This window comes from Toxorhynchites rutilus, chromosome 1, assembly GCF_029784135.1.
Source record: "Toxorhynchites rutilus septentrionalis strain SRP chromosome 1, ASM2978413v1, whole genome shotgun sequence".
Classification (NCBI taxonomy): domain Eukaryota; kingdom Metazoa; phylum Arthropoda; class Insecta; order Diptera; family Culicidae; genus Toxorhynchites; species Toxorhynchites rutilus.
Window position 1 is genome coordinate 53,159,693 of NC_073744.1, and position 22,786 is coordinate 53,182,478.

General features: G+C 40.5%; 1 protein-coding gene across 9 annotated transcripts in view; it reads left to right on the forward strand.

The window, feature by feature from the left end:
* Positions 1-1,586: 1,586 nt before the first annotated feature.
* The window catches only part of LOC129766800 (cadherin-87A), a 722,345-nt gene continuing 701,145 nt past the window's right edge, over positions 1,587-22,786 (forward strand). For 4 of the 9 annotated variants that reach the window (XM_055767428.1, XM_055767422.1, XM_055767397.1 and 1 more), the window contains exon 1: positions 1,587-1,799. The gene's annotated coding sequence lies outside the window, so the exon portion shown is untranslated. Of the gene's footprint in view, positions 1,800-1,904; positions 2,007-13,560; positions 14,024-22,786 lie in introns of those variants that run through there. The other 5 variants (XM_055767405.1, XM_055767415.1, XM_055767419.1 and 2 more) reach the window with 3 other exon arrangements.

The window sequence follows — 22,786 nt, forward strand, 5'->3', positions numbered from 1 at the left end:
TGATTTTAATTCAAAATTCAAAAATAACAAAAAATAGTCAGGCTGTACCATTTAGAGAACAAAAATGCCAGAGTTCGATGAAACGAACTTTACAAGAAATTTGGATTTTGCTTGACGAGACGGCAACAACGGCATAAATAAAACCAACCACAGCTGCACACAGCTGCTTTAGGTTAAAAGTAAACAACAGCTGATATTCATTTGGCGAAAATGAAATTCATTTCTGGCATCTTGGATAATCAAGATGAAAATGACACTGGGTAGAAAAATAAACTTCAAAACATATTGAAGAACATTTGCTCATATTCACTGGTTGCCTGGATCTGTCATTTTGATTTTCGTTTGGACTATATAGATTTTCGATGCAACCTAGCCCGAAAATCTATGCATTTGAGCTTAGCGAAGATGAATTTTTTCAACACTGGCTAAATTCCAACACGAAATGGAAAACGTGGTACAGTAAAACCTGTTTTTGTGCGGTTTTATTTGTGCGATTTTGTGTTCTAGTGCGGTTTTTTTTGTGCGATTTTTTTGTGCGGTACATGAAAAGAAGCATATTTACCATTTAGTTTTTTTCGATGGTTTATATGCATTTCAGTGCGATATTTGCATATTTGCATCTGAATTATCCACTTCTGATATCATTCCCCTCCTATCATCAAATGCTCTAAGTTTTTCTAAGTTTTTGCATGACATGATTTCTAACAGCAACGCGTTTCGACATGCAACTAAAAGCACAAAGCAAAGCAGCAAAGCATTGGGGCAGAACAATTATTGTTTTCACAATTTTTATAAAATATGACAAGTTGGTCAAATTCTTAGATGTGATCATGAAGTTCAATGATTCGTTGTGCAGGTAGAGTAAAAATATCCTGATATTTGAACGTTGACTAACCGCAAAATCTAACGAAGCATCCATGAATATTTACAGATAAGGCAGATGCATTAGTTTTTCTCAATTTAATACTTGTTTTATTGTGATGGGTATGTTTGTGTGCTGTGGATATGTTGAAGAGACCACTGCGAACTGAACTGAATAAAGTAATATATTATTTTAAATGGCTAATCCAAAGATTTTTTACAATTAATGGCTTGGCCCATTTTACCTCACCGGTGCGTTTTGTGCAGTTCTCCCCTATGTAAAATGGTGCTTTTGGTTTTTTCCTTGAACTTTTCCTAGAATTACTGGCGCCATCTCTTGGTTAGGCCGGAGACTCTTCTCCTCACGTACGTATACTAACTCTCCGCTCATTTTGTATTGATTGTCACAGTGTTAAACCATTTTCGTGCCTACCTGAAGACCTATCAAGACTCGTTTCTCCGTTGCCGGCCAAGCTGTGGCTCAACCAGCAGCAGTGCTAAGGCAAAAACCGCAACAACGACAAACAAAAATGAACAAAAAAAAAGTGGTTCAGCCAGTTTCTTTCGATCGGATCTCTCCAGACCAGCAAGCAGGTCGCCAGTTGGATTGTTTACATACATGAACGAACATATATAAACACAAGATCTGTCTCTGTGTGGAGGAAAGTCGGCTGAATGATCTCTCGCGCAGCAGGGTAGCGATGCCGCGGTATGATCCACACTGAGTCAGTTAAGTCGCGTCGGCTTATGCTTTCGGTGGTTCGTGTTAACGCGCGCGCTCGATTTTTGCTATTCTCCTCTATGTCCTTGCTTTCGGCGCACTTTCTTTATGCTGTCCGTTCGTAACACTTTCGTATGCTGTGTGCGTTTGCAGTGTTCCCTCCAATCGGTCGGTCAATTCCCTAAAGTGTTTGGAGCTCGACAGCGGCAGCGTTTGAGTGAGTATGGGAACCAGTTTCGCCGTTGATCGATCCCACGGCTTGCGGAGTGTGTCTCAGGGAATGGGTGGCCACCGGGGGTGGGAGGCTGGAGAAGTTCAATTTAGTGTAGATTTACAGTTATTCTTGTGACCGGGAATTTGTGCTTTTTCCTTGCGTTGGTCCGAGTTAAATATTCTGATCTGTTGCGTGTGGAAAAAAAGGCTGGTAATGGGTTTTCCAAAATTCCAACGCGTGAAAACGTGTGGAGAATAGTTGCTGATGGTGATGCTTTTTGTGTGTGTGTTTGATCAGTCGAAAATAAGTTGCAATTGTGCAACACAGTGCGGCGTGAAAAAGCTTTTACGGAAATATGCATGTGAATGCGCAATTAGCGCCAGATTTGCAGTTGGTGTTGGTGTTGTGGCGTTGTGCCGAGAGCGGAAATACGCAACCAAGTCGGAATGAGAATTGTTTCAGAAGAAAATAAAAACTATTGTGTTGCATTCAACGGGTTTCGGTGTATACATTATGCCACGTGAGAAAAAAAGCGGATCAAACGGAGGCCACATCAAACGTGTCACAAATTGGAAGCGATCTTAACCACCCTTTGCACATCTACATCTTTGTTTGTGAATAAGCAAGAGAAGTGCACAATAAGTAGTGAATGGATTTGCTGGAATTACACAAAAGTTCATTGCAATGTTTGCGGTCGTAATGAATATAGTGTCAAGAGTTGAGAAAGGTTCTCTGCTCGGAGCTCGGATTGAAGGATACGGTTTCTCGACCATACTGGGCGTTATATACAGTGACTGGCGGGTTGTGGGGAAGAGGGCAATTGTAGTATGAAAGTGTGTTTGTCGTTTACAAATGTACTCCCCAAACGTGAACCAGTTCCAGTTCCAGTGATGCTATGTTAATATATGTATGCAGGATATTTATCGAGATTGGTACTCTGAAGGCTTATGCAAGCAGTTTTCATTTTTGTATCTTCATGATTCTACAGAGTGGAATGGATTGCTACTTTCTGTATACTTGAATCCTTTGATGCACTGAAAATACACTACATGAGCTTAGGAGCTCTCAAACTCTGGCGTTTTGAGTATTGACTTATGATAAGACCAGATATTACAGGGTTACTCCAGGGAGGCTCTCGTAGTAGTTTGGTTAACAGCTTCATTGCTAATCACACGTGATGCACGTTCCATACGTTACTCAAAAATGCAATCAAAGCATATCATTCGACATAGGAATCTTAACTAAGCATCACAGACGCAAGAAATAGTACATTGGAAAGGCGTAATTCATCTAGGATTGCTAGTGCCACTCATAAACTTATTTCATCCGGCTGACCGAGTCGTTGGCAACGCGGCCCTAAAACTATTGGGGAAATCAGAGTAAAACCGACACCCTAAGGGTTTCCAAATATTTTCAAGACCTCCCAAGTTTCTCAGACATCAAATCGCTACAGAACCTCTCTTGGACTCTACCTGAATCATTCTACAGCATCCGTTGATCATTTGTTTTAGTAGAACTCGAATTTCGATAGAATACGAAAATAGATGTTTTTAGACGATGTTCATGTCCTTGGGTACGAAAGTTTATTTATTTATTTATTTTGGCTTAACGTTTCACAACATGGCCTGATTCACAATTTCTTGTATATCGTTCGTTGCTTGGTGTTTTTAGTGGTGCGGCTTACAATGCCTGCGAACAATCCCAACCCCACCATCGTGATACTGCTGCTTTACGTCCCGAGTACCACCAGGACTGGGCAAAGACGCTTATAGCGGCATCAATTCGCTTAGGGGAGCTGTTTCCGGGTTTTTGTGGCTTTTCTTGGGGACTGGCAATGCCCAATGCTCATCCCACCACACCCTAGACATTTCCCCTTTACCAGTGCAAGCCACAAAAACGATCTATGACGAAAGAATATCTGACCCGAACGGAAATCGAACCCGAAGTCCCCATCTTGGCAAGCGCAACGCTTACCACTAGGCCATGAGGACCACATGGGTACGAAAGTGACCCCGTTGGCTACGTACCACTTCAGGGCATCCTATGAATAGTGGCACGAAGCTAGATCCGGCCAGAAGATTGTATGGTGCTTCAACAGAGGAAGCAGATGCTTCGGTTGACACTACTAACGAGTAGATCTACCCGTTTACAGTCCCGGTAGTCATGAACGGCGCACTCCGTTTGCCACACGAGCAGATCGCTTACCAAATCATGTATTTCTTCGCAAACTTTGAAAGTTTCTGTTTCCTTTCTTCCTCCGGAACATCAAACTTGTGTTAGGCAGTGAAGAACAGTAGCCCCCGAAGCTGCCAGAAGTACGCCTTGACGTAAGTCTCACCACCCATGATGAAACAATGAGGCTTCGTCAGCGTCTGGGTCCACAGTTTCCAGACCTATGACTTTCCCACTGTATTTTACCGTTTGTAACGATTTGGAGCCTTCTACACTTTGTACGTATGCAGTCCAGCCCGGTCCATGGCTCGCTGAATTTGGACGGATTCAACTTTTTGGCCACATCCCTGACCGAAGCATTGGGATTCCGCTTGAACGACAATTTTGTGATCCTTTTCCAGATGTTTGCGCCAAATCAATTTGCGACCTTGCTTCTCGGGTGATGCCATTTTGTCCAATTTTAGAAAAACTGACACCGATGAAAATACAGTGTAAACAATACACTCTAAACTACTTTTACCCAATTTTTCAAGAGAAAAAAACCCAATGGATAATTTTCTACAGCGTTTTTTCCGTGATGCTGTATAATGTGGGACACCCTTTATAAACATGTGGCATCTAAAAAAGGACGAGTTTCACCTGTCAGTAAAACACATACCAGGTGTCGGTTTTACCCTGATTGAAAATGTCGTTTTTACCTTACTTTAAATTTCAAAATAAGCAACAGAACCTCCTACCGTCTCACAAAATACACTGAACAATGATCCAAGATGAATTAGGCACATAAAAGTATTGACTTTTCCAAAATTTTCCGATTATAACACTTGAATTCCACCGACGAAATTTTACACGGACTGTCTCGTTTTTGTTTTGTTTTGAACACCTGTTTGTTTTGATAGCGAAGCGACTTCCGCAGTTGTATGGTGACTCAAAACGTAAAAATTGACAAATGTGTACAGGGAACAGCGTGCTCCCTTGGCCGAGTGGTTAGCGTCATAACTAACATGCCGGGTGTTCGGGTTCGATTCCCGTTCTGGTCGGGGGTATTTTTCGTCAAAGAAATTTCTTCCGACTTGCACTGTGATCACGCGTATTCTAGAGCTTGCCACTCAGAATGCATTCAAGGCGTGTTATTTGGCATAGAAATCTCAACTAAGTACTAATAAAAATGACGCAAGTAATACTACGTTGAGACGGCGAAGTTCCTCTAGGAACGTTAGTGCCATTGAAGAAGAAGAAGTACAGGGAACATCCAAAAATTTGCAAAAAAATACGGACTTATGCGACCCTTATGGTCCACTTATAAGGAAGTAAAATGCTAAAGAACCCTTAAAGAAAACTGCGAAGGACTAGAACCACTTTCATCTACCCAAGGAGGCATCCCATCATTTCCTAGGATCATATCCGGGTTGTTGAGTCCCTTCAGTTCAAACAAATCTATCCAGGTTGAATTTCCTCTCCTCAGATGATTCCACCCGATAAATTTAATCGGCTTAAACGACGAGCCACGTTATTTTCCAACTCACCATTTTGAAGCGATAGTATGATGGTTCTTTTGGCTTCTTTTGAATTAGATTGGTACAGATTAATTTTCTATCGATACGTATACATCGGAGTACTTCAAAATCATTTGCTACCATTTTAGCACCAAAACCATAGTTCGGATTAAGTATCCCAACAGGATAACACATCAATTCGTTAAAGCAGGGCGACCATGACATGGCTTATTGAACTGGCAGATCAAAACCCATTCGAGAGGGGATCGATCGTTCGAAAAGAATATGCAGACAACAAGCAGCATGAATGTGTTTCAGAACTCAAATGAACATTCTCTGGTATTCTTACATCGATGTTGACAAAAGTTAAAAAAAATCCCATCGAAAACCAATCAAAAATTTATCAAACATCACTTACATACCCAACTAACAATTCTCCATCAGTGTGTTCATGGTGGTTTTATTCAGCTCTATGCTTAAAAATGCCTGAACTAAGCACCTTGACAGACGCTTGTTAGAGTCTTTTACAGCTACTAGATAAAGTTTCTTTCTTGTTCAGTTTCTGATGTACTTTTGAATCAATTGCTCCGTTAGAACACTTAAAAATGTGATGCGAACATGAGCTTAAAAACACTGGCAGTAAATATGCTCAATTTGGTAGTCCGTCATGTGTTGTACAAAAGTTGCTTTGCAGTTGAATAAACGTTTTCAAATCGTTTTTTCTGGCATATTACTTAGGTAAACATCGATGGTTTAAAAAAAGCTTCAATTTGGTCTAAGTAAGCTTCTATACGACGTATAGTTCAGCATATTGTTTTACTAAGCACTCAATACTATTGTTCGATCATTATTAAACTGATTAATTTTATTACAGGTGATGATCGGTACGTGTCGGTAGGGCAAAGTGTAAATAGTCTGTGTCTGTTCAGCTCTTTCATGAGTTGTTGAACAAATAAAGCACCTTTTTACTGGCGTATTCTCCAGCTAAATAAAAATGGTTAAACAAAAGTTTAAATTTGGTCTGAACAAGCTTTTATACAACATATAGTCCAGCATATCGTTTTATTGAACGGTCAGTGCACCTTGATTGGGAAATTTTTTTTTCGTACCACTTCCGGGATTCCTGTAGATGGTCAGACGTTCTTCAAAATCGTTCTATCGTTGATTTGGGATAGAGTGTTGGGCGTTAGGGCTGATTGACGACGTAAACAAATTACTTATTGATGTAAACCAGTCTTCAGAAAACAAACGCAGCGCTGCGCTTGAGTTCAATTTTCATCAGCGCGCGTTCAAATCAAACTCGTATTCTCTCCTGGTGCGAAGTGCGCAAAATTCATAAATACGACAGTGCAAAATGTACCAGGCGCAGAACTCAGATGATAAACATCTCTTCTCACTTGTGTGACGCGCGCCTCATTCTATACACACATACACATCGAATTCTAGTGCCCGTTTTGTCTTCGCTCTCTCTAAGCAAAGCATAAAAACAACAGCGCATCTACATACGAACCGTATACGCTTGTGCGATGAAAAATATCACAACAGAGAGAGAGAGAGCAATCCAGATTCAAGCGCGCAGTTTAGAAATACGGCGCAAACACGGCGCAAACTTCAGCGTAAAACTCAGCGTAAAACTGGGCGCAAAAACGGCGCTGACAACAAAACATTTCATCTGTGTTTCGGATCGTGCTCATTCGCCAGAGCGCATGTGTGGGAGCTCAACTGGGTACAAAAATCTTGTTACACATCAGCACCGGGTTGCATTCTGGAGACTGATGTAAACAAATAAACTTTTACTGACAATGAATGTCTACTGTGTTTCTGTACACGTAATTCAGCGAAATTTAGGAAAGTTTAACTTATAAAAATAAATGGGATTGGGATGGGATTTTCTTGTCTTATATTTTTCGTTTTCAACCTTTATTGCTCTGGGTGTTAAACTGGAATGTAAGAGAATTTATCGAAATAGTGGCTCGAAATATTACATTTCTTCATTACATGTTAAAATTTTAGATTTTCATTTTCTTCCTCCATTTTTTTTCTGTTGAGCCTAATACTCAAAATACTGTACTTCGTAAGATTTGAAGTACTGTTCGGAGAGTGCGTGTTCCATCGATGTTGACAAACGGTAATCGGAAGGAGCCAAGACCGGTGAATAAGCTGCATGCGATAGATGATCCGATCAACTGTTTCCCTGACCGGTCTTGATCGGTGGGACGGGGCATTGTCATCAAGAAAAATCACTCTGTTTCGCCTTCTCTGATATTCTGGACGTTCTTGGGTAACGGATAACTGGTTTTGGTAACGTTCACTATTAGCAGTTCCACCGGTTCTCACAGGTCGATCCAGGTCCGAGCTCACTGATCTCAGAAAACAGACAACATTACACCCAAACTAGCGTTGTCAGAAAGCATTTCATTTTCGACAGAAAACGTGCCATTTCGTGCCTTGAAGCGTCAAATAGGCAAATAATGTCATCTGTCCCCCAATGCTTATAATGTTTGTATGCATGGAAGCAGACATTTCTTTTTTTCTTTTTCCATCTTTTTTGGGATTGCACCCAAAAAAAAGTCCAAACGACGAACAACGGGGATCGAACCAAAGCCGGCTAGGACGCAAGACTGTTTTACACGACCAAGCTATCCGCATGGCTAATGATGCTGTTGATGCTGTGTCTTCCGAGAGTAAAAAAGGAGCGCATGAAGGAGAGCAATATCTATCTCGGTTTGGGCCGTGTATTTGGCAAAGTATGCGGAAAGCTTATTTGTCTTTTGTTTCGCTGGCTCGTAATAATCATATATTGCTGTACCATTTATATTATACAAATGTTTACCAGTATTTGAGAGTCATGACATTTTCTGTTATGTTATGCCTCATTTAAGGTGAAGGTGAAAGCTAGCCACAAATGGCTGCCACAATGGCGCTCATTTCTTTCATCTCCCTCCCTCACCCCTCGCCAGAAAATCGATAATTTTGCGAAACAGTGTGAAGAAAATGATCGTTTTCGCACACTACCCATCAAGTAATATCAACTAAACTCTAATCGATTACTCACAAGATATTAGATTTTCATCTGCTGTCGCACTGTATAGTGAAAAACGTCGGAAAACTCGAGCAAGTGCTCTGAAAGTTAAATTTTCATTTTTCAATCTTCGGCAATGGTTTTGTTTGTATTGGTGAAAGCATCGTTATTTTTTCGACACTGATGCCAGACAGCATCATCGAAACAGCGATAAAAACCACTCAATAAAATGTTATTCCTGAGTCATAGCGTTTCATGTCATGAAAATCAATAGAACAAAATTGTGCTGATATCAATACAATTATTATTTTTACGTTTAATGGGTCTATAATGTAAATTTTAGCAACTTTAACATTGGGTAAGAAAATTGTATTGCAGAGCTCGGAACATTGCCACGGCTGCCTATGCTTTCAAAAACAGTAAAGGGAAAAGTAATACATTCAATCAAAATGCCTCGGCCAACGAATAGAAGAGTTAAGGCTCTCCAACGTGAATATGTGAAAACAATACGATCAACGAAGGAAAATATTAAGGAATTATCAACATCGAGTTACTATGCGGAAGAACTTGTTAATATCAAAAGGGCCCCAATTCGCATGTGTTATAAATTTGCTCATGTTACACTCGCGTATAATCAGAATTTTACTTCATATGCAAATGCACCTTCTATATATATTTATATTTGCAATTGTTCATCGGAACATATCGTTCATACTTTTTACTTCAGTATTGAATTGTTACTTTTTTTTTCAAATGTATTCAAAGACTCGTTTCAATGAAGTGCCACACAGTCTGATAAGTGAATTGATCTATTTACGTGTGCTTTGCTCTTCTCTCACAAACACTATTACCCCATTTTTACACGTAGATTTACCTATACTACTATAATGGATAGCTTCCACCTTCACCTTAATGTAATAAATCGGGATGACAAAACATGAGCTAAAAATCAACTTTGGGTGTATAAGCCGGGAAACGGTCGATTGGCTAGCATTTAATTGTTCTGCGAGTTGTTGTTGAGTTGGACCATCGTCTTCGTACAAGGAAGTTGCAATTCGGCGTCAGGCCCAGATAAACTATCAATTTGGGAATATGACTTGCTGATACTGTCAACGAAGAAATGGTTTTCTAGAATGTTCACGATCTGAGTGTAGAATACAGCATAGTCCAAGGCTTCATCTCCTAACAGTATGTGTCATATACCCTGCGACCTTCAGATATTGATATACCAGGAGACGTCAGGAGGCCCTAGTATCATTCAAACACATTTTGTTGGTCTTGCTCCGATTGATACGCATTTTGTTTTCTGACATGATCATTGGAAGTACTCTATTTTAATCATTGGAATTCACTGGGTTTAACTTTGCTATATTTTCAACACGGGAGGTTCGGTTTGTTGTAGTGATTCATATGAATCCAAGACCGACTATAACAACTACAAGTGTGTGGTAATCAATGTTGCGAAATTGAATCATTCCTGAAAACGTTCAAGTGACTTTTTTAATGCCGCAATGAAAATAGAAATTGAATCAATTCGTAGATCGCCTCATACAATTTTTTATAGTTATTTTTCACTACTTTTGATGTTTTTGGACAACATTTTCGTTCTACCCAAGCACAGGTTCCGTTCTGAATCTATTTCAGCCAACGTTAACGATTGTGTTGGTCTTTTTGTGTTATAAAAGAAAACATAATCAAGCGGGAAAAGATTACGAACTAAGGAGTCTTCGAGTCAAACGGTGTTGCGCTTACGTTCAGTAAGCGAAAGATTGTGAGTTTAATTTCACGACCCTCCATTGATTGGATCTTCTGGTTGGCATTTTCCAAGACTTTCTCACGCCCATGGTTAGTTTTTGACGTAGGACTACGTCTAACCGGAAGATATAGGGGGTGAAATGGAAATCTAGGCACTGAACAAGTAGGAAAAAATGCAAGATTTGGAATGCTTATAACTCGAGCATTTCTCAATAGATCGCAAAGGTTTTTGCACCAATTGATAGGAAATATATCTACGCATCTATCATAACGAATAACATTTCATTTTTCTTGAGATAAATAATTGAATAATTGTGAAATATCAAGCATTGTCAAAATGCACTACGTGCCCATTTTTGATTGGTCCATTTTGTGCTCCTCAAATCATACCGACCAAAACGGGCAACCAGAGCAGCAGCGAAATAGAATGAAGCACGATTCGAAAGGAAAAAGAAAAAAATGAACGAAACATTGGTCGCAGTCCCACACATGCGTAATTCTCGAGCCAGCCAGTCAGCTTAAAAATCCTCGCTCCGTTGCCGTAACGATCATTCTCATTCAAACCGTACACCACATCGGTTCGCATCACAACACATCAACAAACCAACCCAAGCAGCCATGTCTGGACATGGTAAAGGAGGAAAAGGGAAGGGAAAGGCGAAATCCCGCTCGAACCGTGTTGATCTGGAGTTCCCCGCAAGGGTAGCTAGGCCGAGCGCGTTAGTACCAGTGCACCAGTCCACCTAGCCGGTGTTATATATAAGACCCTTTTTAGCCTGCATGTGAATCCAACGAGCGAACAAATCGTAATGAATGTATTTTTTGCCATCGCTCCCTTTTAACGCTCATTCGTTCGTCTCGTTGGACTCGCCCCTCTGGCTGAGTCTGCCGATTTGTCTCTATCCTGTGAGTGTGTACCGCTAGAGTATAAAACACGCGGACCCCAAAAAAATATCTTATTTTCTTTCAAACCGTAAACCCGTGTGGTTGTACGGCATCGGCATCGTGGACGTAACAAAGGAGGACAAGTTAAGGGAAAGGCAAAGTCTCACTCGAACCGTGCAGGTCTTCAGTTCTCTGTTGGTCGCATTCACTGATTGCTCCGCAAGGGTAACTAGGCCGAACGGATTGGTGCCGGAGCACCAGTATACCTAACGGCAATTATAGAGTTTCGGCCGTCGGAGTGCTCGAGTTGGCTTGCAAAGCTGCTCACGACAATCAGAAAACCCGCATCAAGAACAGAGCAGCTTCGGTTCGGCGCTCATCAAGGCAACAATTAGTTTCAGTGAGTGGCAAAGTGTTTCTCCGGCACGTCGCATTAAATGTAATTTACTGAACAATATGTCACAAGCTGGATGGGAAGAAATTTTCCAATTGTGAAAGCTGTAGCGAGTGGCAAACGCAATAGCTAAACAGGAAGGTTTAACCGAACAAGATGGGAATATCGAGTGATAACAAAAACACAACACCAAAGGTTCTTTTCAGAACCATCAACATATTCATAAAGAGTAAACAGTAAACAAATCCATTTTTCAGGTAGATAGGTAGGTATTCACGTAGGAGAAGAAAATAAAACAATATATTTGAAATATATATTTAACAAAAGCTGTCCCCTTTGTATAGTTCTACGTCACTCCGGTTATGTCCCCGACATTACCCACCCGTCTTTTTTGTCTTACTAATTGTTCGAAAAATGTTCTTGTTGGTTCATTTTGCGCCACTAGTTCAATGGCCATGCCTACTTTTGAGCCCAATGGATATTAACAGCGTTTCGGCATGATATCTGCCCAAGGTCATGGTTTAGGGAATGAGGTGGCCAATAAGTGCATGTATCGACCCAGAATTAACCCCTTCACGTAAAACATCGAACCTCACTCGTGGTGTATCGATGTGAAATGGATACATAGCTTCAGGCGTATGATGTTCGTGGGACTGCTTCGAATGATGCGATACCAAAATTAACAGCAGAGTAGCGTAACGATTCGATGTGTTCGTGTTTGGGCCGTGCTGTTGAAAATTAAATGGTACGGCAAGGGGTTAATGATCCGAGTTAGTAATGGTGGCGAGTAACCAAGCTTTCTGACACGTTTTCTGTGTTTGATATTTTTGGTGTGAATTCGCGATGCACAAAGGTGTGAACACACTGTTCTCTTACTATTGTGTATCCTTTTGATCTGCCCAATGGACAATCAGACCGTCTGATGTCTTGACTGCATGTCTGATGTTGGTGGTTCCGGGATCTTTTGGAGCACAATGATATATGTTAACCAAAAGTATTTAACGGCAAGTACAAGAGTCTTGCAACGCACCATGATCGTTCATTGCACAAAAATATTTTCCAAAAACAGAATAATCATAGAAAAATATCCTGCGAACTGAAACTGTGTGTAATCTCTTGAAGAATATCTATCAAAACCTTCAGAGAAAAACGCGAAAGGAAAAAAATTTGAGTAATCAATGTTCAAAAAATTGTTGGTGTTGGATGACGGCCTAAAATAACATCGTATTTTTAACGTAGCATTACTTGCGTGCTTTTTATTAGAACTTAGTAGAGGTGTTTATGTCAAAAAATAAGAGAATATGTGTGTATTAAGCGACCCATAGACGTTTAATATTATTGCGCAATATTTTGGTTTGTGGAATATAATTGTTCGTCTAGGGGCAATATTGAACTTCTATGGGCCGCTTTAGTGCAAGTGGGAAGAACTTTCTTTGACGGAAAACCCCAGCAATAACGGGAATCGACCCGAAGCTAAAGATAATAAACCACAAGGTATGTTACTTGATGGAATATCAATGGTTTCCAAAAAATAGATCTCAAATAAGTTTCAGAGGGTGGCGCATCCGTAAGGAAAGTACTATAAGCAAGCTTGAAATTCCGTCTCGTTCCGTGACACATGACTTGGCAGAGCTGCGCTTGAATCGATTCATGGGTAGCCTCGGCAGTCGTGTCGTTTTTCCGATATGTAATTCAAATGCTACCAGGAAGATGGGGAAAAGTCATAATGTTGTACTGTATCTCTGTCATCAATATATTTCACTGAGCTTATCGAATAATGTTAACCGGGCAGAATAGGTTAAACACCTCGATCTCGACTTAAATTTAATCTAATCTGGTTCGTTTAATAAATTCAGGAGGAATGGTATCAAAACTAACGTTCCGTTCGAAACAATTTTGTTACACTCATTGCTCAGTTCCACCCCAAGTTCCACTCCATGCAGTGGTTGTATGTCCGCCTCTTGCCAACGTGCCTTCAATCCGAATCCGTGTCACACCTCGCAATAATCACTCCATCATGACTGTGTCGTTGTGTTGTAGCTTTTTTTTTCTGTGACTCAGTTTCTGCACGTAATCGACGAATTAGAGCCGGGTGCTGATTGATACCGTCCGTTGGAACAAGTAAACAAGATCAAAAAAAGAAAAAAAGGAAAAAACAATACTTTGAAATAACACACCAGCAAATCTTATTACGATCTCATCGCAAAGCTGATCACAGCCCTGCAGCCAGCAGCAGCAGCAACAGAAGGTTTGGTTCGGTGGTTGTGATGAAAATATAAGCCATTCGTACCGTTCCTTTGGCCGCTTGTTGTGCAATAGTATTTGTGGTGTGGCTCCTAGAGTGGTGGTGATGGAATTTCGATGGGAGTAAGTGGCTGATGATTTCAGCATCACCCCACGAGAACAAACCGGCTGCAAATGGCAACCAGGTTGATCTGAGTGAGCCGGAACCCAACTAACGGACGCCGTGAGAAACGCGTTTTTCGGATAGTCGTTGGGCAAAGTAAGTATATGCGTGTATAAAAATTGCCGTTGTTTCATTTCATTGTCGTTTGAGATTTTTGCGGATTTCTGCTTCTCTAGTCGATTGTTGTCCTATTTTGTTACAGAAGACAACCAAATCTGTTCAAACCGAGAGAAAGGGATGTTGGATTAACATTCCTAAGAATTATAATACCCACTAGCAGTATCAGAGGGACAGAAAATCGAATTGAAATTTATTATTGTTAAGTTAATATTTTATTGTGAAAATGGCGAAGAAAATATGGTCAACATTGTGTTAGAGTGGAAATAGTTACAAATTTGAGGAAACAAAATAGATAATGATGATTGGGTCAAATTTTTGTCAGCTATACTTTGCTGTCATTAGACTATGGACGATTTCCATGCTGTAAGTACTCTGTCTGCTTCCTCTGGATATCTGTTCGTCTAGGCTTCGATTGTGTCCTTCTGCTCCTTTAACCCATTAACGACCAAGCAGTAAACATTATTGACGTAGGACTACGTCTAACCGGAAGATATAAGGGGTGAAATGGAAATCTAGGCACTGAACAAGTAGGAAAAAATGCAAGATTTGGATCGCTTATAACTCGAGCATTTCTCAATAGATCGCAAAGGTTTTTGCATCAATTGATTGGAAATATATCTACGCATCTATCATAACGAATAACATTTCATTTTTCTTGAGATAAATAATTGAATAATTGTGAAATTTCAAGCATTGTCAAAATGCACTATGTACCCATTTTTGATTGGTCCATTTTGTGCTCCTCAAATCGTACCGACCAAAACGGGCAACCAGAGCAGCAGCGAAATAGAATGAAGCACGATTGGAAAGGAAAAAGAAAAAAATGAACGAAACATTGGTCGCAGTCTCACACATGCGTAATTCTCGAGCCAGCCAGTCAGCTTAAAAATCCCCGCTCCGCATCCGTAACGATCATTATTTGTGTGGACACCGACTGGACAACATCGTTGCTGGACGAGCTGGACGGCGAGGGATCGAGTGCCTTTCTCAAGGCAAGAGGGCGGAGGTGGTAGCGCTGGAGTAGAATAGAGTAGAGTTTTCAAAGGGCCTTTCTCAAGGCTAGAGACGAATGAACTGAAAAAGTTTAAAGTCTCTATAATACAATACCTTCCTTCCTTCACAACACATCAACAAACCAACCCAAGCAGCCATGTCTGGACATGGTAAAGGAGGAAAAGTGAAGGGAAACGCTCGAACCGTGTTGATCTGGAGTTCCCCGCAAGGGTAGCTAGGCCGAGCGCGTTAGTACCAGTGCACCAGTCCACCTAGCCGGCGTTATATAGTTTCGGCCGCCGAAGTGATCGAGTTAGCTGGCAAAGCTGCTCGCGACGATAAGAAAACCCGCATTCGGAACAGAACACATTCGGTTCGGTGGACATCAAGACAACAGGCTGTTGCAGCGAGTGGCGAGTGGTAAACGCAATCGCAAAACGGCATCAGGTAGCAGAAGAAAAAAGTTTGTTCTTTATACAAACTGCTTTGGTGGCAAATCCAGAACAAGGCGGCATCGAGGGCGTTCGAAATGGTTTTTTTCAAAACCACGAGTACTAAGTTTTCTAAATTGGAACCATTCCATAAAACAAGGCGCTTTTCAGGGCCATTAAACCTTCAAAAAAAGAGTTTAGGAAATACAGTTCAATGCTTTCTAAAACAATATCCAAAATAATAATAAAACACAAATTTTTTTTTGCTTCTAGATTGAAAGTACAGTAATTTACACTTATCTCGACATTTAGCTAATTGGACGGACCTGTAATGCGACATATTTAGTTGGACATTTTTGTAAACATAGAGTTCGGGGTCCAAATTATGACCCCACATTGAAAGTTGACACTGTACCACTGTCATCGCAAATGTTCAATTACAGGTTAAAATTACCTCCAATCCGATACTGAGTGGTGGTAATGCGACGTGCCATTGAATGTAATTTACTGTAAAATATGTCACAAGCTATCCAGGGAAGAAATTTTCCAACTGTGAAAGCTGTGGCGAGTGGCAAACGCAATAGCTAAACAGGAAGGTTTAACCGAACAAGATGGGAATATCTAGTGATAACAAAAACACAACACCAAAGGTTCTTTTCAGAACCATCAACATATTCATGAAGAGTAAACAGTAAACTAATCCATTTTTCAGGTAGATAGGTAGGTATTCACGTAGGAGAAGAAAATAAAACAATATATTTAAAATATATATTTAACAAAAGCTGTCCCCTTTGTATAGTCCTACGTCACTCCGGTTATGTCCCCGACATTACCCACCCGTCTTTTTTTTTTTACGAAAGCCATTGGTGTAATTTCGATTATTGATGCTAAAGAAACTTCAATGTTCAAGAATTATGTTTTTTCCATCTTCCATTTTCCGGGAAATGACTGTTCGAAAAATCGAACATTGGCCGAAACCCGCAGTTTTTTTTTGCAAGCACAAACAAACTGCGAACTGAAAATCAGTTCAATTAGCAAATATACGGTACTCATGAATGCATCAATTTTATATTCACGGACGAACAAGCACAGGAGGATAGAGGTCTCTAAGTATAAACCTAATTTAATCCACCTAAGGCGTGATGTGACATTTCTAATTTCATGTAATGTTAACTTATTACTTTGATTGTTGGCCGTGGAGAAATGTCTATGCTTAAGAAATATTTCTTTCCAAACATCCATTTTCCAAAACCTGCAACATACCAATATGATGCGAAAAAACAATATAATCGAGGATTGGGTGGTTATTATTCGGTCCGGCGGAAGAATATTTGTACCAGCAATCTCATTAAAATCCTCGTTACATGTAAAGGGTGTGTCACATCAAATTGCATCACGGAAAAAACGCTGTAGAAATTTAATTTTTAGGAATTATATCTTCAGCTTTCGCTTATAATCAGATAAGAGTGTATAGATCACGTTGGTCATGCTTCACTGTCAATTTTTCGTAAATTTGGAAAAATGTCGTCGAACGAAAAAGAGCGTCGTGAATTAATCCTGTGCACTCATTTCGAGAATCCGGAGTTGTTACATCGGGACATCGGTAAGATGCTGGGAATCGTCCAATCCACGGTCAGCAGAGTACTAAAACGATATTTCGAGAACCTAACCATCGACCGGAAGGTGAAGAAAGGCAAAAATGGATGCTCCGTCAGTGAAAAAGATCACCAGCGCGTAGGTAAGCAGTTTAGACGTGATCCGAGAAGTTCGGTCCGGGATGTCGCCAATAAGCTGAATTTGTCAAGTTCATTCGTCCAGCGGACCAAGCAGCGGGAGGGCCTGCGTACATACAAGGTTCAGAAGGCTCCTAACCGCGACGAAAGGCAAAACATGGTGGGGAAGACGCGAGCCCGGAAGCTGTACACCGAAATGCTGACGAAGCCGCATTGCCTCTTAATGGACGACGAAACCTACGTCAAAACGGACTTTCGTCAGCTGCCGGGCCTGTTGTTCTTCTCCGCAGAGGACAAATTCAGCGTTCCGGAGGAGATTCGCAAGCAGAAACTATCCGAGTTTGCCAAAAAGTACATGGTGTGGCAAGCGATCTGCTCTTGCGGAAAGCGGAGCGCCCCCTTCGTGATGACCGGCACGGTAAACGGGCAGGTTTACCTTAAGGAGTGCCTACAGAAGCGCTTACTACCACTATTGAAGCAGCACGAGGGCCCGGCCATCTTCTGGCCGGATCTCGCTTCGTGCCACTATTCAAAGGACGTGTTGGAGTGGTACGAAGCCAACGGGGTCACCTTCGTGCCAAAGGAAATGAACCCGCCCAACGCGCCGGAGCTTCGCCCAATAGAGAAATATTGGGCGATTATGAAGCAGGCCCTCCGGAAGAACCCAAAAGTTGTCAAATCGGAGGCGGACTTCAAGAGAAAGTGGATTTCTGTTCAAAAAAAAGGCAAAACATGGTACAACCTGACGTTGTACAGAACCTTATGGACGGGGTAAAGAGGAAGGTGCGAGCATACGGGCTTGGGCTCGAAGTATGAATAAAAAGCAAATGCCAAAAGTTGTTTAATAGTTTTAATTTTACTGTCTACAATTTTCAAAAGGATCGGTCTACTGGGCGAATTTCTACAGCGTTTTTTCCGTGATGCAATTTGATGTGACACACCCTTTATTGATCATTTCCATACGAAACTCTACGGGCCACCATTACCTAAGGTTAAGGATTCTCAATAATATTTACTGAATTAATTGATATTTGCAAACATTAACAAATGAAAATGCAAAAACAAATGAAAAACCTTCCGTCTTCCAAAGTAAATGAACCAAAACGCGCTGCAGAGGCTAGATGTGCTGGTATTAAATCAGCAGAAAAAAATATAGGAGGTTGTGTCCAAGATATGACCGCATTGTTGACGTAGAACTACGCTGTTTTTTTATATAAGTCGCTTGTTTATACTTTCGAATATTATTCTATAATGCTGTGAAATTTTAGAAACAACTGCTTAGTAGAATAATCTCTGAAATGGTTTTTTCATTTTAGAATCAGTTGACGATAATTGATTGATGATTCATTCTTGCCCTCGCAAAACAATACACTAGCTGATCGTATGTCACAATTTATTTCATGTCAATGCATTGAAAATTTTCCTCGAATGCTATTCCGGTGACTTTTTTCGCAATACACATAGACTCGGCTACAGTCGATTATATACATGTTGCACCAGATCTATTATTCCACATCTCATAACTACATCAATATATCTTTGGCACCGCATGGAAACAACAACAATGACAACACTTGCAAGTATCAAATATCATGCTATATGTTATTTAGTATTGCCTCAGTGGAATCGCACCGCTTGGCATCGTTCGCACAACGTAAACCAAGCGCCAAACAAGCGTTCGCCATAGCATGCATACAAAGCCATTACATTGGTGGCTTGAAACTACTAGGAATATAAACACTTCTCATCATTTTGCGCTATTCTTAATTCTCTCTCTATTCTCGCTTCTGTTAATATTACTTGCCTCGAAAAAAGTTACATTACTTTCTCATGCTCGAGAAAAGCACAGCTGTCACCCTTAGTGGAGGGAATTTTGCTACTGGTAAGCGAAACCTAATTACATACAAAATTCCAGAATGACATTTACTTTCTTGGTGACTAAATAAGCGAAATAAACTCGTTTGTCAATATCAATAACCTGGAAAATAGTAGCATTGTTTCATTATGATCAAAATTAGCGCAAATGCAATCCTAGTTGAAGTAAGATTTGCGACTGGCCCGCGAACCCAAAATAACTTTTAACATTTCAGTAAGACATTCAAGATGCTTTGTTTTCCCCAAATATTTTTTTGGCGCACAACCTTAACGCCTGCTTCGCCATAACGTCAGTTTAATGCATTGATGCATTCTCAAAGGAACCAACGAAGCCCTTATGATGACGGAAAACAAACAATGTTAACTGATTGGAAAAAGACTGAATTATGCCACACCACTTGTACTCTGCTGTAACATCGATGCGAATTCCTTGATGAGTTTGTCAAGAACGACCGCCTTCACCGCCAGCGGGGGGAGCTTGGTTTTGGTTGCTGCCTGGGTAACGACTCCTACATTTTCGATCGATGCGCCGAAGTCGCCTTCTTCGCTGTTGTTTGATGCGGTGTCACACTCGCGAAGGCTCGGTTCAGTGCGAGTGCTTTTCATTGCACCAACATCGCGTGCATCATTAGATGACGCTTGCCTCGAAATTTTATTGCTCCTGGCAATGCGTTCGTTTTTTGCAGGGCTCGAGTCTGCCTTCCTCTTCTTCTTGCTCATCACACAGCGTCAAATTTATGACGCGGAAAGAAAACACACGATACGAATAACGCGAAAAAAGAACAGAAAAACCAAACGACGATATCCAAGTTGGATTACCACTGGTGGGGTCCAATCTTAGATCGAAGCGCAGCGAAAACAAAGTGAACTGGATTGCTCAACAGTCCGATGCCGAATGAAAGTTTGCCTCAGCGAGATCCACTGCTTATACTCTAGGCAAGTGTTCCCCTTCATTTTTCTACTTTTCCTTTGTTCACGGAGACTTTAACTACGATTTCCCCATTCATTGGTCGTCGATAAGTTGCTCGTTATTGACAGCTCTGTTCGGGAAAGCACACAAATGGACAGAACAAATGTGTGAGAAAATGGAAACGCTTGAAGTTTTCATGAATTTTAACCAATTACAAATCAGGGGATTCTTATGTATAGCAAATCTTAGGGAATTTCCGATTCGTTTAGTATGTAAATCGCCAAAATCCGTTCGCGGCAAAATAAGTTATTAACGTTAACTTTATTTCATAAAAACGTGACCTGTTTTCTTATTTGGCACTCTTAATGAAAGACGTAGTTCTACGTCAAAAAATGTTCGTTATGGCCAACGTTCGATTTTTCGAACACTCAATTTTCCCGGCTGTTATTTTCCTGTACCAGGCTCAATCGAACGATTTTTGCCCCATATCGCAATGTATGTTCTTTTATCGAAGTAATACAGAAGAAAAGTTCACAAATTTTTTTCTTTTATTGGGTTTATTAATTGAAAATAAGAACACCTTCCAAACATACTTGCTTTATATCGAATTTATTGCCCAATAGAATATACAAAACTGAAGGATCCTGATAGTAAGTGGTAGCTAATAAATTAAGCTTTCTTTTTGTGCAAAAACATTACCATATGGTAGCTTTCCAAAGACATGAAAAATTATCAAAGTTGCTGTTCGATTTTTCGAACGCTTGGCCTAAAATGGGTTAATCCACTCGTTGTCTCGGTGCACCTAATTTCGAACGTTCAATCTTTTCTATCTCCAAAATGTCATTCCATCCATCAAGGTTATTTCGTCATCAGGTATATTCAATTCATTCATATGAAGGTTGTTCATATTCAAGGTAAACTCTATTCAGTATAAAACCCTACAACCCTACCCTTCTTTAGATCAACATAAGATCATTGAACCCTAGACTCAATCTCAATACGTAACAGAGTCCTTCAAACGACTTGGCTCAACTTTATTTCTATTCAATCCTGTTGTTACATTATTCTCTCCACTACAATCTGTCACTGACTCTTCCACGTTCACCGGTTCCTTATTTATGCTTGACTTCGCCACTGGTTCATTCCACTTCGCCACTCGTTCATTCTCACTAGAGTTTCCTCCCAGTTTCCACTCACCGATGACACGATCCTGCTTCCACTTAGCTTTTGTTGTTTTCTGAACTTTACACACTTCGATCTAGTTCCGATCTTTTGCTTCAGTAGCCTTCTCCTGGGAACGAACGGTTTCCAGGGGTGCTCCCAGCGCTTCGATGTCAGAATGTGATTGGTTATTCTCGAGGAATCGGAATCGGGCGGCTCTTTGGTTCACTAATAGAATTTTAATAGAACACATTCATTCTTCCAGTCAAATGTTCACGTATATTAACCATAACTCCAACCTAATGGTTACATGCCAGCCACTAGTCGTATTTTATGTACTCGCTCTAGAAACATAAATTCGTAACAGGCCTTCGACTCAGTTTCCATTCCAAATTTACACTGGGCCCCCTAGCCACGGTCATCATTCTAGGCCCTCACACACTAGACTGAAAAAGTCAACATAGGATGGGATAGGTGTCCCGCAGTAGAAACGTTCAATGTTCTTAGGTGTTTTTAATGTGGAGAGTTTGGCCACATAAGCAAATATCGTGTAAATGAACAGAAATGTTCTAAATGTAGTAAGCAACACTCCACATCTGAATGCTCATCGATATCGACCGAATGCTGTCGAAAAATGAATAAAGAACGTAAACTAAATTTGGACGTCGCTCATCCAGCATACAGTAACGACTGCCCAGTTTATAGAAACATTATCGAAAAGAGAAAATCTATCATTCGGTACAAAGAATAGCAAATAAAGACAAGTGCTCGAAGTAGAAACACGAATATTCTGTATTCTAATATTGCTGGGTTGCCTACACATTTCAGTGAATTGAAGCTAATTATAGGTAACGAACGTCCATCGTTGATATTTCTATAGTAGAGGCGGAAGTTTTCGAGCAATACTATATTTTGGGTTATAGAGTTGCTTTTTGCTTGTCGCACTCCAAACATACTGGAGGGGTTGCTATGTATATCCAGGAATCAATATGTTTCAACATTCGGTTTAACGAAGCGATTGATAACAATTGGTTTTTGGGTATTGTTATCGAGAGAGGCATTCAGATTGGAAATTACGGACTATTGACGTGGGACTACGTCTAACCGGAATATATGGGGGGTAAAATGAAAACCTTAACACAGAACATGCAGGAAAAAATGAAAGATTTCGATTGCTTATAACTCGAACATTTCTTATTGGATCGGAAAGATGTTTGCATCAATTGATAGGGGATATTTCTACGCATCTATCACAATTAAAATGTTATTTTTCATTAGAGGAACAATTGAATAACTGTAAAATATTAAGCGTTATCTAAAGGCTCTAACTGCCTCGTTTTAATTGGCCCGATTTACGGTTTCCCCAACACAGCCATCAAAGTCAAGCAGCCTTGGGGAAATCGGCATTCCAAATACATGAAGGTAGGAGGACTTTTTTTCTCACGAAAAGTGTTCCCTAACACAGACTTCAAAACCAAGCAGCGTTGGAGAAATCGACATTGCAAACACACGAAAGTATGGGGAGCTTTCGTTCTCTCCGAAATATGTTCCCTAACAGAGATTTCAAAACCAAAGTGCCTGGAGGAAATCGGCATTGCAAATTCATGCAAGTCGGGGGTATTTTTGTTCCGACTGA